Raw genomic sequence first — 17,935 nt, 5'->3', positions numbered from 1 at the left:
CAGATTCAGTGCCTACACAGTTCCTCTTCTCCCAGTGGGATTATATATACAAATATGTGTGTGTGTGTGTGTGTGTGTGTGTGTGTGTATACATATATATATTCTTTTGATAGAACAGAAAAATTGAGAGGGGAGGGAAGATAGGGAGAAAGAGAGACACTTGCAGCTCTGCTTCACCACTTGTGAAGCTGCCCTCCTACAGGTGGGGGCCAGGGCCTTGAACCCAGGGCCTTGAGCATGGTACTATGTGCACTCATTGGGGTGAACCACTGGTGACTCACACATTTTTTTGAACTTAATTTTATTTGATAGGACAAAAAGAGAAATTGAGAGGGAAGTGGGATCGAGAGGTAGAGACAGAGTTACTTGGTTCATTGCTCATGAAGCTTGCCTCCTGCAGTGGGACCTGGGGGCTTGAACCTGTGTTCTTACCCTGATCCTCTCGCATGATGTGAAGTGTGCTCACCCCCAGGTGAGCTATGTCCTGCGACACCCCCCCCCCAGACCAACACAGCTTCATCCATTCATCCATTGCTGGGCTTTTGGAATAATTGCACATTTTGGCTGTATTATCAATAGCACTGCAAACTGGGGAGATGGCAAAATGGTTCTGCAAAAAGACTTTCCTGCTTGAAGCTCTGAGGTCCCACATTCAAGTCTCAGCACCGCCATCAGCCGAAGCGTAGCAGTGCTGTGGTGTAAAAAATAGTAAGTTAAACAGATAAAAAATAAGGAGAGAAATGCATTAAAAAAAATAAATAGTGGGTGGTCCAGGGGATGGCACAGTGGAGGAAACCTTTGGACTATCAAGCATGAGGTCCTGAGTTCAATCCCCGGCAGCACATGTACCAGAGTGAAGGTCAGGGTTTTTTTTTTTTTTTTTTCTCTCTCTCTCCTCCTATCTTCCTCATTAATAACTAAATAAAATATTTTTAAAAAAATAGTGGGGGGGTAGATAGTATAATGTGATACAAAGAGACTTTCACACCCGAGGCAATGAAGTCCCAGGTTCAACCCCCTGCACTACCATAAGCCAGAGCTGAGCAGTGCTCTGGTAAATAAATAAATAAATAAATAAATAGTGGTGGAGGAGATAGTATAATTGTTGTGCAAAGAAACTTTTATGCTTGAGGCTTCAAAGCCCCAGGTTCAGTCCCTTTACCCCCTTAAGTCAGAGTGGATATAAAAAGATAAGGAAATAATAACTAGAATAGTAGCACTGGGCTGGGGAGAGAGCATAATGGCTTTGCAAAAGACTTTCTGCCTTTTTTTTTTTTTAATTTTATTTAAGAAAGGATTAATTAACAAAACCATAGGGTAGGAGGGGTACAACTCCACACAATTCCCACCACCCAATCTCCATAACCCACCCCCTCCCCTGATAGCTTTCCCATTCTCTATCCCTCTGGGAGCATGGACCCAGGGTCGTTGAGGGTTGCAGAAGGTAGAAGGTCTGGCTTCTGTAATTGCTTCCCCGCTGAACATGGGCGTTGACTGGTCGGTCCATACTCCCAGTCTGCCTCTCTCTTTCCCTAGTAGGGTGGGTCTCTGGGGAAGAGGAGCTCCAGGACACATTGGTGGGATCTTCAGTCCAGGGAAGCCTGGCCAGCATCCTGGTGGCATCTGGAACCGTTTCCAGAAGATGTGATCAGAGCTCAAGCCTAGCAGCTTCTCAGTCCACCATCTTCCCCCTTTTCCGCCCCTTTTTTTCTTTTTTTCTTTATCACCACCAGGGTTATTGCTGGGGCTTGGTGCCGGTACTACAAATCCACTGCTTCCAGTGGTCTTTCATTTTTCTCTTTCTCTTTTTGTTGCTGGGGCTCAGTGTCTGCACCACGAATCCACTGCTCCTGGAGACCATTTCCCTCCCTTTTGTTGCCCTTGTTGTTGTAGCCTTGTTGTGGTTATTATTGTTGATGATGTCGTTCGTTGTTGGATAGGACAGAGAGACATGGAGAGAGGAGGGGAAGACAGAGAGAGGGGGAGAGAAAGACGGACACCTGCAGACCTGCTTCACTGCTTGTGAAGCGACTCCCCTGCAGGTGGGGAGCCGGGGGGCTCAAACCAGGATCCTTATACAGGTCCTTGTGCTTTGTGCCACGTGTGCTTAACCCGCTGCGCTACCACCTGACCCCCTTTAAAAAAATTTTTTTTTTTATTAGCCAGGACAGAGAAATTGAGAGAGGACAAGATGATAGAGGGAGAGAAAGACATCTGGAGACATGCTTCACTGCTTATGAAGCGGACCCCCTGCAGGTGGGGAGTGGGGCTTGAACCTGGGTCTTTTCTGCTTGGTAATATGTGCACTTAACTGAGTGCACCACTGCCACTGGCCTGCTGCAAAAGACTTTCATGCCTGAGGCTCCAAGGTCCCAGGGTTCAATCCCTGGTCCCCACCTGCAAGGGGAATGCTTCACGAGTGAAGTAGAGCTGCAGGTGTCTCTCTGTCTCTTTCCCTCTCTATCTCCCCCCTCTAAATTCTCCCTGTCTCTATCCAATAATAAATAAATATTAAAAATATATATTAAATATATTAACATATACTTATTATTATATAAATATACTATTATGCTTATTATATTTCAGTGAAAGACAGAGACCATAGCACTTCATAACTCTGGCTTATAGTGGTGCTGGGAATTGAACCTGAGATCTTGGAGCCTCAGGCATGACAGTCTTTTGCCAGAACCATTATGCTGCTTCCCCAGCCTCCCTGGAGCATTTTTAAGCATTTAAAAAAAATTATCTTTATTTATTGGATAGAGAAAGCCAGAAATCAGGAGGGAAGGGGGTGATAGAGAGAGAGAGACAGACAGACAGATACCTGCAGCCCTGCTTCACCACTCGTAAAGCTGTCCCCCTGCAGATGGGGACCATGGGCTCAAACCCAGGTCCTTGTGCATTGTAATACATGCGCTTAAGCAGGTGTACCACCACCCAGCCCCTAAATATCGCAGTTCTTCAGAGAGCCCACCAGGAGGGCCTGCCTTTGACATTTATTTATTTATTTATTTATTTATTTATTTATTTATTTATTTTGGGCGGGTTTCCAGGCCCTCAAACAGAACTTAAAGGCTTCCTCTGTTTCATGTCACTTGTTCCCTTTCCCAAAGCAGAGTAGAATGGAGTTAAGACAGCCCCCTAGCCAGCTTCTCTCTTCTGAGCTTCTTTCTCAGAAGCAACAAGATTGGGTTAAATGTGGTATTTTCAGAAGACTCCAAAGGCCAGGAAACCCCCAGGGATGGAACATAGTTCACACTGTTCCAGCTCAGTCTGGTCTATTTGATCTGCTCCCCCCACCCCTTATTCTGGCCATCCTTACTTAGCACTGTAATTTGCTGTTATAACCACTCTGACCAAACCCACTGACCTCTAAGCTTCTCGCTCAGGCTGTAGCCCTGTAACATTCTAGTGGCATTTTCTCAGAGCAGTTGTATAAACCATTTCATGATAATCAGGACCTCTACGTATTTATTCTCTGTGTCACAGAAGCTGCAGACTCCAGCCCCTTCCCTTTCTGCTAAATTCCTTTCTCCCTCCCACACCCCCATTCCAGCTTCAGCTCTGTTTCCTTACTTAGATAAATACTCCATCAATCAGAGATTAGAGTCATCTCATTACCTAGGGGAATTCCTCCCGTGTTCCCCTGGGGCCTGGAATGGAGGGTGGTGGTGGTGGGGGGTGGGGGGTTTGATCATTGAAAAAGCATCACTGAGTGACCAGACCAGATGCCACTGGAAGAATGTCAGACAAGAAGTCACCCATAATGCAATTCTGCTTTCCTTCTTGTAAAATGTCATTAGCAGTAGAGCTGTCCCTCCTCCTCCTCTTCCTCCTCCTCCTCCTTTTCATTTTTCTGGTTTTGGTAACAGAAATAGATTTTACAAGTTTTATAGTAACATACGCTTACTTCCTGCCTTGAAGATTGAAGACCAAGGGTGAGGCTAGATAGCATAATGGTTCTGCAAAAGAGACTCTCATGCCTGAGGCTTCAAAGGCCCAGGTTCAATCTCCATGCACCACTATAAACCAGAGCTGAGCAAAGTGCTCTGGCTCTGGTTAAAAAGAAGGGAAAGGGAAAGGGAAAGGGGAAGGGGCCAAGAATACATTGCATTCTTGTTGTAGTAGATTCACTAACATGGGTGGGTGGGGAGAGAGGCAGGCAGGGCGGGGACCTTGGGATGCCTGGCACAGCCAGGGCAGCTGCCAGCAGACCCCCTGCCATAGCCCCCATTCTTTCAGGAGTATGTCCAGACTACTCCATAGTGCAGATGCCAACGGAGCTCTGGGATCTATCTGTCAAGTTCCTTTTCTCTTCTTGGACCAAGCTAGACTTTGGATCCCCCGTTAAAGGTGAAAACACAAGGCTTCTGGGCCAATTAAAACCCCATTTTCATGTAAGGAGGGCTTTAATGTAATTTCAGGCCAGTTGAATAATAGAAAAGCATTGGGGGAAAAAATCAGTCCGCCCCTAGGCTTGTGGGGGGAAGGGGAGGATGGTAAACAAACTTATTCCTGTTTGTTGAAGGCACCTTTGTCTTGTTCTAGACCCTGGAATGAAGTGAAAAGGACATAGAAATGGCTATTCTTTTCAGTGTGGCCATCACTCCCATAGGTTTGAATGTTGTTAGAGCACTGTTGGCTATGTTCTCATTCCAAAGGAAAAAAAAAAAAAAAGGTGGGGTGGGGGGAAAAATGATAAACTGGGACTGGGCGGTAGCACAGCGGGTTAAGCGCAGGTGGCGCAAAGCACAAGGAATGACGTAAGGATCCTGGTTTGAGCCCCCAGCTGCCCACTTGCAGGGGGGTCACTTCACAAGTGGTGAAGCAGGTCTGCAAGTGTCTGTCTTTCTCTCCCCCTCTCTGTCTTCCCCTCCTCTCTGCATTTCTCTCTGTCCTATCCAAAAACAATGACAGTAATAACAGCAACAACAATGACAATAAATAACAAGGGCAACAAAATGGAAAAAATAGCCTCCAGGAGCAGTGGATTCATAGTGTAGGCACTGAGCCCCAGTGATAACCCTGGAGGCAAAAAAAAAAAAAAAAAAGATAAACTGAGAATGAGCAAAGCCAGGAGGAATTTTGTATTGTTTTGAACTGCCACCTGTAATGAGTGGAAAAAGGAGGAATTTAGGAAAAACGCTTTTTTTTTTTCCTTTTTCAAAATAACAGTCACTTTGCGTGTTCATTTCGCAGTGTTGATTGGGTCAGAGCCGTTTTCAACAATGATTTTATTTTAATGTGGTTTTTTAAAAATACTATTTTAAAAAAAATTATTGGAGACAGCTAGTAAGTGAGAGGAAGGGGGAGATAAAGAGGGAAAGAGATGGGGGCCACGTGGTGGCACACGTGGTTGAGCACACATGTTATAGTGCACAAGGACCCAGGTTCAAGCCTCTGGTCTCCATCTGCTAGAGGAAAGCTTTGCAAGGGGTGAAGCAGTGCTGCAGATGCCTCTCTGTCTCCCCCTACTTTCTCAGTTTTGGCTGTTTCTAGCCAAGGCATAAAGATAATTAAAAAAATTTTAAAAAGAGGGAGAGAGACAGAGAGATTTGCAGCTCTGCTTCACTGCTTGTGAAGCTTTCTCCCTGCAAATGGAGACTGGGGGCTTGAACCTGGGTCCTTGCACATTGTAATGTGAGCTCAACCAGGTGCGCCACCACCCGGTCCCTTTAATGTGTTTTAAAAATTCCATTACCTCTGAACAATTGTTCTTTTTTTTTTTAAATTTATTTCTTTATTGGGGAATTTATGTTTTACATTCAACAGTAAATACAATAGTTTGTACATGCATAACAACCTCTAAACAATAGTTCTGTTAGCACTCTAGTCTTGATTTTTTTTTTTTCAAAGACTTTAGGGCAGGGGAGATAGCATAATGCTTATGCAGACAGGATCTCGGGCCTGAGGCTCTGAGGTCCCAGGCTCAGTCTCCCACACCACTATAAGCCAGAGCTGAGCAGTTGAGCAGTGCTCTGGTAAACAAACAAACAAACAAAGACACTCTAGCTGGAATAAGCAGAGTACAGTTCCTCTTCTCCGTCGAAAGAATTCTCTGTTACCAAGTGGGACTCCCAGTTAGGCCAGTTTGGATTTTTTTTTTTTTTTAGAAGAAGAGAGAGAAATATTGGCACCAAGTTGCCCAAGAAGAAATCAGTGAGTAGCCTGGCTTGCAACAGTACAAATCATCTGGCTGGAAACCAGTCTGCTTGTGGACTGTGCCCTGGCCCAGCCAGGTTGACAGGAAGCCAGGGTTAGGGCTTTAATATATGCTGCTGGGCCATTTCAATTTATTATTGTTATTATTGTTATTATAATTATAATTATTATTATTACTTTAGCTACAGTGTTTGTTGGTGGGGGAAGAGGAAAGCCTTTTCCTGCTGTCTCCCTCAGGGTGTGGGCTCTTACAGGGTCCTGTTTTGGGCATCTGACTGGCAGTTGTAAAGACAGGCATCCCCTGCTCCATCCATTTTACTGGGCACTCAAGATGTCCCTGAAGTTTTATTTCATTCTGTTGTTTTCAACGGGTTATGTTGATTTTGCCGGGCTGGCTTCACGGGCGGGTAACAGACGACCCGGGACTCATGGCTGGGTTGTAGGCAGTATCTCTTTATTCATGCAGGACACAGCACAATCTATACCAAGCTAAGCTAAACTCAAGGTAAAGTACTCTAAAACTCACAATGCTGTCTTTATATATACTTGCCAAGTAGGGTGGAAACAGGATGTGACATAGAGAGGGTGGAGAGAAAAGTGATTGGTGAAAATCAGAGTGTGACAAGGAGGGGGCAGATTAGGCGAGAATCCTATCACTGAACCACAATGCCCTGGAGGGAGGGTGGAACTTGTTAACAGTGGTTATGTAAATAGAATAGTGTTAAGCAGGGGGGATTTAAACCAAATGAAACAGAAGGGGTCTCATGCATACCAACATCATTCTCTTTCTGTTACTTAAAGAATTGTAACAGCAGCACCTATGCCTTGTAATAGTACCAGCTGTTAAGTGTCACTCAGTTATTAGCTTTTTTTTTTTAATTGTTTTGTTTTGTTTTGACCACAAGGGTTATTGCTGGGGCTCACAGCCTACTTGACAAGAAGTGTGCATACATTTATATTTATGGGGAGAGACTGAGTGACACCCACAGTACTGCTTCACCACTCATGAAGTTTCCCTTCTGCAGGATCAGGGGCTTGAACCCAGGTCCTTGTGCGCTGTAACATGTGTGCTTTACTGAGTGACCTACCACCTCAGCCTGTTTATGTGGTTTTCATTTGAGTTTTTTTTCCTATCAGCACATTATGAAGGATACACTATTATTATTATTATTGTTAGTCTTCTTTTGCTAGAGACAGAGATAAATTGAGAGGGGAGAGGAAGAGACACTTTCAGCTGCTTCACCACTCATGAAGCTTCCCCCCTGCAGGTGGGGACTGGGGCCTTGAACCCAGGTCCTTGCACACTGTAGTATGTGCACTCTACTGGATGCAGCACCACCCGGCCTGCCTATTATAAGTAAACTTTAAACCTTACCTATTTCTGCAAATGTACATGATTGATATCGCAGCTCCAGGCTGATATGTATGTATTTTTTTTCTCATTCAGATAAGACAGAAAGAGAGCCACAGAGAGATGGAGAGATACCCGCCACATTGGAGCTTCCTTTAGGACTGTCTCACTCATGGTGCTGGGACTTGAACCTGGGCCAGGAGCTTGACAAGGCAAACACCCTTCCTGGTGAGTTGTCAATGATGATGATTATTATTCCAAATTGAGGCTTACAAGGTGGCGACTACCCTCCCCCTCCCCAACTCCAGTGTCATTTAATTGATATGTTGATTCAAAGGATTTAAAAAAAAAAAAGATTATATTTATGTATTGGATGGAGACAGCCAGAAATTGAAAGGGTAGGGGAAGAGAGAAACAGAGAGACACCTGCAGCCCTGCTTCACCACTCCTGAAGCTTTCCCTCTGCAAGTGGGGACCAGGGGGCTCGAACCTGAGTCCTTGTGTGTTGTAACATGTGCACTCAACCAGGTGTGCCACACCCAGCCCCCAGGATTTTTCTCATCACAAGAGTCCATTTCCTCAAGCTAGGTATCAGGATATCTCATCCTTAACCAAAGCCATTCTCATATTCCACCGTAAGGACTTAGCTCCCTAGCACCCCCTTAGTGACCCTTCCTGAGTCCCGGGATAGTCAGGAGTTGATTGAAGATTCACTCTTCATTGCACTTTGCTTTTCTTAGAGTGCATTAGTGTTTTCTTATATTATTATCTAGGTAGGCAGAGAGAGAGAGAGAGAGAGAGAAAGAGGCCACAGCACCAAAACTTTCTTTAATTCAGTGGGGTCTGGACTTGAACCTGTGCCTGTCATACACACGATAAAGCAGGACACTATCCCAACAGGAAGAATCAGGGCATTGTTCTGTCGCATGCAATGTGGGGCTTGAACTCAGGACTCTTAGGCCTGAGACTCCAGGGGCCCAGCTCCAACTCCCAGCAGTACTGTAAGCCAAAGATGAGCATTGCTATGCTCTTAAAAATAAAATAAAATTGGGGGTCGGGCGGTGGCGCAGTGGGTTAAGCGCACATGGCGCAAAGCACAGGGACCGGCGAAAGGATCCTGGTTCGAGCCCCCGGCTCCCCACCTGCAGGGGAGTCGCTTCACGGGCGGTGAAGCAGGTCTGCAGGTGTCTATTTTTTTCTCCCCCTCTCTCTCCATTTCTCTCTGTCCTATCCAACAACAAAGCAACGTCAACAATGGCAATAATAACTGCAACGAGGCTGCAACAACTAGGGCAACAAAAAGGGGGAAAAATGGCCTCCAGGAGCGGTGGATTCATGGTGCAGGCACCGAGCCCAGCAATAACCCTGGAGGGAAAATAAAATAAAATAAAATAAAATAAAATAAAATAAAATAAAATAAAATAAAATAAAACTGGGCTGGGCTGGGCTGGAGCAGGGGCTGATGGGAGAGCTCTCCTGGGAAGGTGTCTGCTTTGCCTTGTGCTTAGCACATGTCTGAGTCCCTGGTCCCCATTCCAGTGACGGAGGGCTCCATGCTGTTGTGTCTCTCCCCATCTTTCTCACTGTTTCTCTCTCTTCTCTCTCTTTTTCTTTCAGTCTTTATTTGTAAGATATTTTTATTTATTATTGAATAGAGACAGAGATAAATTGAGAAGGGAAAGGGGGAGAGAGAGAGGGAGAGACAGAGAGACACCTGCTGCCCTGCTTCATCACTCGTGAAGCTTCCCCCCTACAGGTGGGGACCAGGGCCTTGAACCCTTGGGCCCTTGCACACTGTGATGTGTATACCATCGCCTGCCCCCCATTTCTATTTGAGAAATAATGCACGCTCTAGTGACGACAACAAAAAGGTAAACTGTTTGTAATAGCCAACACCTGGTGTTGAACAACAGATGGGTGGCTGAGTAAGTTGTGGTCTAGATACACAATGGAATATTGCTCAGCTACTAAAAATGGTCATTTCACCTTCTTCACCTCAGGTTGGATGGAGCTTGAGGGAATCATGTTAAGTGAGATCAGTCAGAAACAGAAGGATGTACTCACTCAGAGGCAGAAGTTGGAAAACAAGATCAGAAGGGAAAACACTAAGCAGAACCTGGACTGGAGTTGGTGGACTGCACCAAAGTCAAAGACTCTGTGGGGTGGGGGAGGGGTCAGGTCCTGGAACAGGATGGCAGAGGAGGACCTAGTGGGGGTTGTATTGTCATGTGGAAAACCGGGAAATGTTAGGCCTGTATGAACTATCGTATTTACTATTGGCTGTGAACCATTAATCCCCCAATAAAGAAATCAAAACAATCAAACAAAAAGATAAACTGGGCTGAGAGGTGACTTAGTGATGTTTTCCATGAATGGGTTCCTTCCTCTGATGCTGCATTAGAAACAGCAGAAGACATCACTGGGGACTGCTAGGTGGCTCAGCCGGCAGAGCGCACACGTTGGCATTCAAGGAGATAGGGGTTTGAGCTCCAGGTTACTACATGAGTGTGTGTGCAGGCAGGGATAAGCTTTTATTTTTTTAATTTTTAAATTATTTATTTATTGGATAGACACAACCAGAAACAGAGAGGTAAGGGAGTGATAGAAAGGGAGAGAGACCCCTGCGACACTGCTTCACCACTTGCATAACTTTCCCCCTGCAGGTGGGGACCCGGGGCTTGAACCTGGATCCTTGTGCACTGTAACCTGTGCGCTCAGCCAGGTGCGCCACCACCTGACCCCAGGGAGAAGCTTCATGAGCGGTGGAGCAGTGCTGTGGCATCTCTCCTTATCTCCCCCCTCTCTTTAGAGAATAGTTTCTTGATTTCAGACCAATTGTATTTTCTCAATAGAAAAGGAGAGACAGACATAGTGAAGGGAGAGAGAGAGATGCACCAATCTTTTCTTGAGAGGAAAACTGCCCTCGGGTTTCATCTCTATTCAGCTTTGAGTCTGCAGGAAAGCAGAAGCCATAAACAGATCACCTCCTGCAGGTACGTGGGAGTCAACACAGGCATGAGCTCTTATCTTTCTGATACTGCAGTCACGTAGATCCGAACGCACACTTTGGTGCTAGAGGAGGCAAACCCTGCTTCCTTCCTTCCCTCCCCCCTTCTCTCTTCCTCTCTCTCCCCCAGTCGCTGGGACTCAGTGCTGGCACTACAAATCCACTGCTTCCGGTGGCCATTTTTCCCCCCACTTTATTGGGTAGGACAGACAGAAATTGAGAGAGGAGGGGGAGATAGGGAGAGAGACAGAGAGATACCCTGTAGACCTACTTCACTGCTCATGCAGCATCCCCCCTGCAGGTGGAGAGCGGGGGCTTGAAGCTGGGCCCTTGCATGAGTCTTTGCATTTAGTATTATGTGTGCTTAACCAGGGTGTGCCTGCCCCCCTGGTTTATTTAACCTTAACCTGCCCCCCTGGTTTATTTCATTATTATTTTTACTATTATTACTAATAATAGTAACCTGCTTAACCTGCCCCCCTGGTTTATTTCATTATTATTTTTACTATTATTATTGTCATTGTTTATCATCATCACCACCACCACCGGGATTATTGCTGGGCCTCAAAGCCTGCACACCACATCCATTGCTTTAGTGGCCTTAAAGTAATTTTTTTTTTTTTTTTTTTTTAACCAGAGCACTGATCAGCTCTGGCTTATGGTGGTATGGGGGATTGAACCTGGGACTTCAAAGCCTCAAGCAGGAGAGTCTGTTTGCATAACCATTATGCTATCTACCCCTGCCCAACTTAAAGTAATTTTTAAAGCTAGAATCAGAAGGAAAAAAGATGGGAGGGGGATAGAGAGAAGGTTGGGGTGGGGCTCTTAGCTCTGCTTCTCCACTCGTGAAGCTTTGTCCCTCCTTCAGGTGGGGATGGGGTACTTGAACCTGGGAACTTACACATGGAAATGTGTAATCTCTCCTGGGTGGGTGTGCTATTGCCCAATTCCCTGGGTTATCTGTTTTTATTGTTAAATCTATTTTTTAAAATATTTTGTTTATTTTAAATATTTTCTTTCTTCATTTATTGGATACAGACAGAAACTGAGAAGGTAGAGGGGGATTGAAATGGAAGGGGCAGGGGGAGAGAGAGAGAGAAAGAGGGAGAGAAAGAGGAAAGATTCTGAAGCATTGTTTCACTGTTAGTGCAACTTTCCCTTTGCAGGTGGGAAGTGGAGGCTTGAACCCACATGGTGACGTGTGCATCCAGCCAAGTGTTCTACAAGATGGGTTATTTATTTATTTATTTATTTACCAGAGCACCGCTCAGCTCTGGCTTATAGTGGTGTGGGGTATTGAACCTGGGACTTTGGAGCCTCAGTCATGGGAATCTCTTCGCATAACCATTATACTATCTACCCCTACCCCCTTTTAAAGTTTTATTATCTTTATTTATTTATTGGATAGAGACAGCCAGAAATTGAGAGAGGGGGAGATAGAGAGACAGAGAGCCATCTACATCCCTGCTTCACCACTCATAAAGCTTTCCCCTTGCAGGTGGGGACCAGGGACTCGAACCCGGGCCCTTGCACATTGAAACGTGCGCTCAAGCCGGTGCGCCACCACCCAGTCCCCCAGCTGGGCTATCTTAATGTCTTAATTTTCCAGTTTGCTGCTACTGTCTTTGGTTAGGAGAGGAATTGCTGAGAGCAGACCTTAACACTAAGAAAATGCAAATGGGGCCTCAGAGCTGGCTTGCCCTGGCACCACATGAAAACACTGTGGACAGCACCAGGGGAAGCTGTGTGAATGGTGGAGCAGTGCTATGGTGTCTCTCTCCCTTCTGTCTCCCCCTCTCTCAGTCCCTCTGTCTAAGGCATGAAAACTCAACCTGGGGTGTGTGTGTGTGGCGGGGGCTGGCGCACCTGGTTGAGTGCACATGTTACAGTGCACAAGAACCCAGGTTTGAGGCCCCGGTCCCCACCTACAGGGGGACATCTCTTTGAGTGGAGAAGTAGGGCTGCAGGTGTCTGTCTCTCTCCCTCTCTGTCTCCTCCTTCCCTCTCGATTTCTGGCTGTCATTATCCAACCAATGAATAAAGATGGTTAAAACAAACAAACAAACAAACAAACAAGAGTTTAAAAAAAAAAAAAAGAAAAACTCAACCTGGGGAGACAGCTCCGTGGAGATGCCGCACCCCCAGCCCTACCAAAGGAGGGAGGAACAATGCACACAAAGACATGAGACTTCCCAGGAGTGTGAGAAAGGAGTGGCAGAAAGCTTGTGTGTTCTGGGCGTGAGCCAGAAGGCGGAGGGGGAGGTGTGCTTGTGCAAGTGAAGCCGCTAAGGCTGGCGGGAAGCCTTGGAAGGCAGCTTAAGGACTGTGGGAAGAGTTGGGACTGACACGTTCCAGAATATTCTTTATAGTCTGGGAAATGGTGCACCCGAACAAATAAACCCCGGGCATGCTGGGACAGCCCAAGATCTTCATCCTCTGGCTGGATAGGAGCATGGCTGCTGGCTGGAGTGTGATACCCTTCTGACCTGGTGCCGGCGTGAACGTGAACTTGAGACCTGAGCTTTGATTCTCATTCAGAGAGTCTTCTGGGGGGTGGGGGTGGGGGGCAAGGCTGCTCCTTCACTCAGCTCCCCCTCCCCCCCAGGTTTGGATTTGGCGCTGTTTCCCCTACAATGTTTTGCCAAGCTTCTTGGGGGGGGGGGGCGGCATCATGACTGTTGTGATAATTGAAGCCTTTTGTCCCATTTGGGGGCTGAATCCCAGCATGTCTGTTTCACCAGCAGCAGTGGTGAACCCAGTTCTGCACCCCACGAGCTGAGCTTGGCCTCCCATTTGGTGATTGATTTGCTGCTCAGAATGGTCCTTTCACAACAACAACAACAACAACAACAAGAAAGCACCAGTTGTGGCCGGGGAGACAACATAAGGGTTCTGTGAAAGACCTCATGCCATGGTTTGGGAGATGAAGTGGATAAAGCATCAGACTCTTAAGCATGAGGTCCTGAGTTCAATCCCTGGCAACACATGTAACAGAGTAATGTCTGGTCCTTTTACTCTCCTCCTATCTTTCTTATTAATAAATAAATCTTTAAAAAAAAAAAAGGAGAGAGAAACTGGCTGGCAGTGGAGGGTAGGCAGCATAAGCATAATGGTTATGCAAACAGACTCTCATGCTTGAGGCTTTGAAGTCCCAGGTTTAATCCCCTGCACCACCATAAACCAGAGCTGAACAGTGCTCTGGTTAAAAAATAAAAAAAATAAAAAATAAAAGAAACAGGCTGGGGATATGGATCCCCCTGTCAACGCCCATGCTCAGTGGAGAAGCAGCTACAGAAGCCAGAATTCCTACCTTCTGCTCACTGTAATCAGCCCTGATCCAGACTCCCAGCAGGGGAGCAGTGATAGGATGAAGATAAGAGGACTCTGCACTCCAGCTCCATCAGCACCCAGAGAGAGAGAAGGAAAAGGAGAGGGACATATGGAGGTAGTTATGATGTCATGAGTGGCTTAGAGGGACATATGGAGGTAGTTATGATGTCATGAGTGGCTTAGAGGGACATATGGAGGTAGTTACGATGTCATGAGTGGCTTAGAGGGACATATGGAGGTAGTTATGATGTCATGAGTGGCTTAGAGGGGAAGAGAGGGTTGGATCAGAAAAAGAAGGGGCAACTGTGTATAAATGTGGACAGACAGTTGTAGAGAAGATGGTTGCCTTCTGTCTACAACCTTAGGGGAACTGTGGTGGATTGCAGTGGGGAAGATTCAGAACTCTGGGGGTGGGAATGGTGTGGATTCAAACCCGCCAGCATGCAATTCGGTAATATATATCTATCTCCTGGTCCCACATTCAGTCCCCAGCACCACCTCAGCCAGAGCTGAGCAATACTCTGGTTTCTCTCTTTCTCTCTGAATCTCTCATGAAAATAAATAAAAGATCAGGTGGGGGAGATAGGGTAGTGGCTATGCAGAGAGAAGCTCATGCACAAGGCTTCAGAGTCTCAGATTCAATTCCCCACACCACCCTCAACCAGAACCGAGCTGTGCTCTGGGGGAAAAAAAAATAAAAGTAAGAGCACCGTATGGAAAAAGGTCTGGGTAGGTGTTGGACAAAGCAAGATGTCTCATTGAACTGTGCTGGGTGAGGGGGGGAGGGGGGGAGATACCTTGTCAGGTAGGGTGTGTAACTTGCCTTGCAAACCTGCAGCTCAGGGTTGAGGCCCAGCACCACATGGGAGCGCCACAGAGGCACTGTGGGCAGCCCTAGTGCTACAGTGCCCCTGTCTCTCCCTCTCTCTGTTTCTCAAATAGAAAGATTTTTAAAAGTTGGGCATGGGGGGGGGGGGCGGGAACCGCACCTGGTTGAGCCCATGTATTACAATGCGCAAGGACCCGGGTTTGAGACCCCGGTCCTGCAGGGGGAAGCTTTACACATGGTGAAGCAGTGCTGCAGGCATCTCTCCTCCCTCTCTGTCACCCCCTTCCCTCTTGATTTCTGGCTGTCTCTAGCCAATAAAGATTTAAAAAAAAAAGTGGGGCATCCTGGCACTACACAGGAGCAGCATGGATGGACAAGGCCGGGCCCAGGTGTGGTCTAGAGCTGTGCTCTGCTGTCTCTCCTTTCTTTCTAAAATCCGTCAGTGGGAAAACTGACCCCGGGAAAGGCTGTTTCCGCTGTATGTGTTCCAGGCCCCTGAGTGCGTGAAATAAACAGAGAAGTCAGTGTGGTCATTTGTCTTGTCAGGGGGAGGGACCACCAGAGCCAAAGCACTGGCTCTGTTCCAGTGAGTCCCTCGTGGTATCTGTGGTTGAACCATGGATGGTCGTGCCGAGAGGGGGTTTATATTCCAGGGAGCAGAATCAGATTTCCTGTGTGTGGGAGCAACCGGCATGTAACATCAACCGTGGACAGATCCTTGGTGGAACTCTTTAAGCTAGTTATCTTTTGCTTTTGCTTAATAAGTACAGAATTATTTACCTTTTTTTTTTAAGATTACAGATCAGAGAGAGTGACAGGCAGTATGACAACATGGCTGTTCTATTCATAGTACCCAAGCTGACTCATCAACATGAAAAATATGGGGTTGTCAGAGGGAATTGTGGATGGGCTATAGAGGAAGGAGAGGGCTTCCTTGGTTTAATGGCACTGGTGTGCTGAGTTTTATATACATGTAGAAGTCTGAAAGTATATTTCCTGACATCTTACAGCACTGTTTATTATTATTGTTTCTATTGCCACCAGTGTTATTGCTGGGGCTTGGCGCCTGCATGGCAAATCCACTCCTCCCATTGGTCATTTCTCCCCTCCCTCTCCCCTCCCCTCCCCTCCCTTCCACCTTTCTTTCTTTTTAAAATTTTTTTGTGTATTTATTTATTTTCCCTTTTTGTTGCCCTTGCTTTTCATTGTTGTAGTTATTATTGTTGTTATTATTGATGTCGTCATTGTTAGAGACAGAGAGAAGTGGACACAGGAGGGGAAGACAGAGGGGGAGGCAAAGACAGACACCTGCAGACCTGCTTCACTGCCTGTGAAACGATTTCCCTGCAGGTGGGGAGCCGGGGCTTGAACTGGGGTCCTTACACTAGTCCTTGCACTTCATGCCACGTATGCTTAACCCACTGCGCTACTGCCCAGCTTCCTCTTTCTTTCTTTCTCTCTTTCTCTCTTTCTTTCTTTCTTTCTTTCTTTCTTTCTTTCTTTCTTCCTTCCTTCCTTCCTTCCTTCCTTCCTTCCTTCCTTCCTTCCTTCCTTCCTGATAGAAACAGAGATAAAAGCATGATGTTTTGAACAGTATATTCCTGGTTGATATATATGGCATGAGAGAGCAAAAAGGAGCAAATATGGTCGGCTGGTGAGACTTGTAGACATAAGTCTTTTTAAGTTTTTTATTAGTAATTTAATAATTATTAACATGATTGTTAGGTAACAGGGCTATAATTCCACATGGTTCCCACCACCAGAGTTCTGTGTCCCAGCCCCTCCATTGGAAGCTTCTCTATTCTTTATCCCTCTGGGAATATGGACCAAAATTCTTTATGGGATGCAGAAGGTGGGAGGTCTGGCTTCTGTAATTGCTTCTCTGCTGGACATGCGCATTGGCAGATGGATCCATACCTCCCAGCCTGCTTCTATCTTTCCCTAGTGGGGTGGGACTCTAGGGAGTTGAAACTTCAGAACACACTGGTGAGGTTGTTGGCCCAGGGAGGTCAGGATAGCTTCGTAGTAGTGTCTGCAACTTGGTGGCTGAAAAACATTAAGATACAAAGTAGGATGAATTATTTAATAAAAAAGAACTCCCCAAAGATAGGAATAAAACAGATGAAATTAAGGGTCTTTATGTGGAAAGAAGTTAGGAAGTCTATTTTAGGTATGTTCCAAGAGGCCCATGACTTTATTCATTTTTCTGTATTAGTGATTTAATCATGGTCAAGATTGTGGGATAAGAGGGGTACAATTCTATACAGTTCCCGCCACTAGAATTCCATATTCCATCCCCTCCACTGGAAGCTTTCTTATTCTTTTTTTTTTTAAAGAAAGGGGGAGCTTTTTATTTATTTATTTTTATTTACTAATGACAAGGATAGGAGAGAGAGAAAGAACCAGACATCACTCTGGTACATGTGTTGCTGGGGATTGAACTCAGGACCTCATGCCTGAGAGACCAATGTTTTATCCACTGCGCCACCTCCCAGATCACGCTTTCTTATTCTTTATCCCTCTGGGAGTATGGACCAAAGATCTTTATGGGGTGCTGAAGGTGGAAGGTCTGGCTTCTGTAATTGCTTCTCCTCTGGACATGGGCGTGGACAGGTTGATCCATACCCCCAGCCTGTTTGTATCCTTCCCCAGTGGGGCAGGGCTCCGGGGAGGGGAGGTGGGGTCCTAGGACATAGTGATGATGTCATCTGCCCATGGAAGTCAGGTTGGCATCATGGTAGCATCTGCAACTTGGTGGCTGAAAAGCATTAAGATATAAAACGGAACAAACTTTAATAATCAGGAACCTGAATGTAAAGATAGAGCAGATGACATTTGGGGACTTCGTGTAGGAAGAAACTAGGAAGTCTATTTTAGGTATGTTCCAAGGGGCCCATGACTTTACTCATTTTTCACTGAACCCCACAGATAACATGCCGGTGGGTTAAAAGTACTGTCTGGGAAGATGGTGTCAGAGTAGGGAATAGGACTAGAAAGCTGGGTCAGGGCAGAGAGTAGCTCCCAAGTATGGGAAAAACAATATCGCCCCGCCAGATATTCATCGGGATGCGGCATCATCTAAGTTCATTTCCCACGTCTACGCTCGACCGGACCTGCCAATATACGTGGATATCTTCGCCCACCCTGTTCAACGCTTGACGTCTCGTCACCCAATCTGGTCCCCTACGCCTACACTGAACTTCTCTGTTCCAGTCTCTTGGAAACAGAGTTGGCAGTCAGCTGAGGTCAAGAACAA

The 17,935-nt window shown here is 46.2% G+C and overlaps 1 protein-coding gene across 8 annotated transcripts in view; it reads left to right on the top strand.

Annotated features, from left to right (window-relative positions):
- TIAM2 (TIAM Rac1 associated GEF 2) overlaps positions 1 to 17,935 on the top strand; it is a 274,186-nt gene that overhangs the window by 34,846 nt on the left and 221,405 nt on the right. For 6 of the 8 annotated variants that reach the window (XM_060205283.1, XM_060205280.1, XM_060205282.1 and 3 more), the window contains one exon: positions 7,610 to 7,741. The exons of the other annotated variants lie outside the window; for them this stretch is intronic. The gene's annotated coding sequence lies outside the window, so the exon portion shown is untranslated. The remainder of the gene's footprint in view (positions 1 to 7,609; positions 7,742 to 17,935) is intronic. 8 annotated transcript variants of the gene reach the window in all.

This window comes from Erinaceus europaeus, chromosome 13 (genome assembly GCF_950295315.1).
Source record: "Erinaceus europaeus chromosome 13, mEriEur2.1, whole genome shotgun sequence".
Lineage (NCBI taxonomy): Eukaryota > Metazoa > Chordata > Mammalia > Eulipotyphla > Erinaceidae > Erinaceus > Erinaceus europaeus.
Note: the sequence above shows the minus strand (reverse complement) of the source record. Positions and strands in the feature narration are given on the sequence as shown.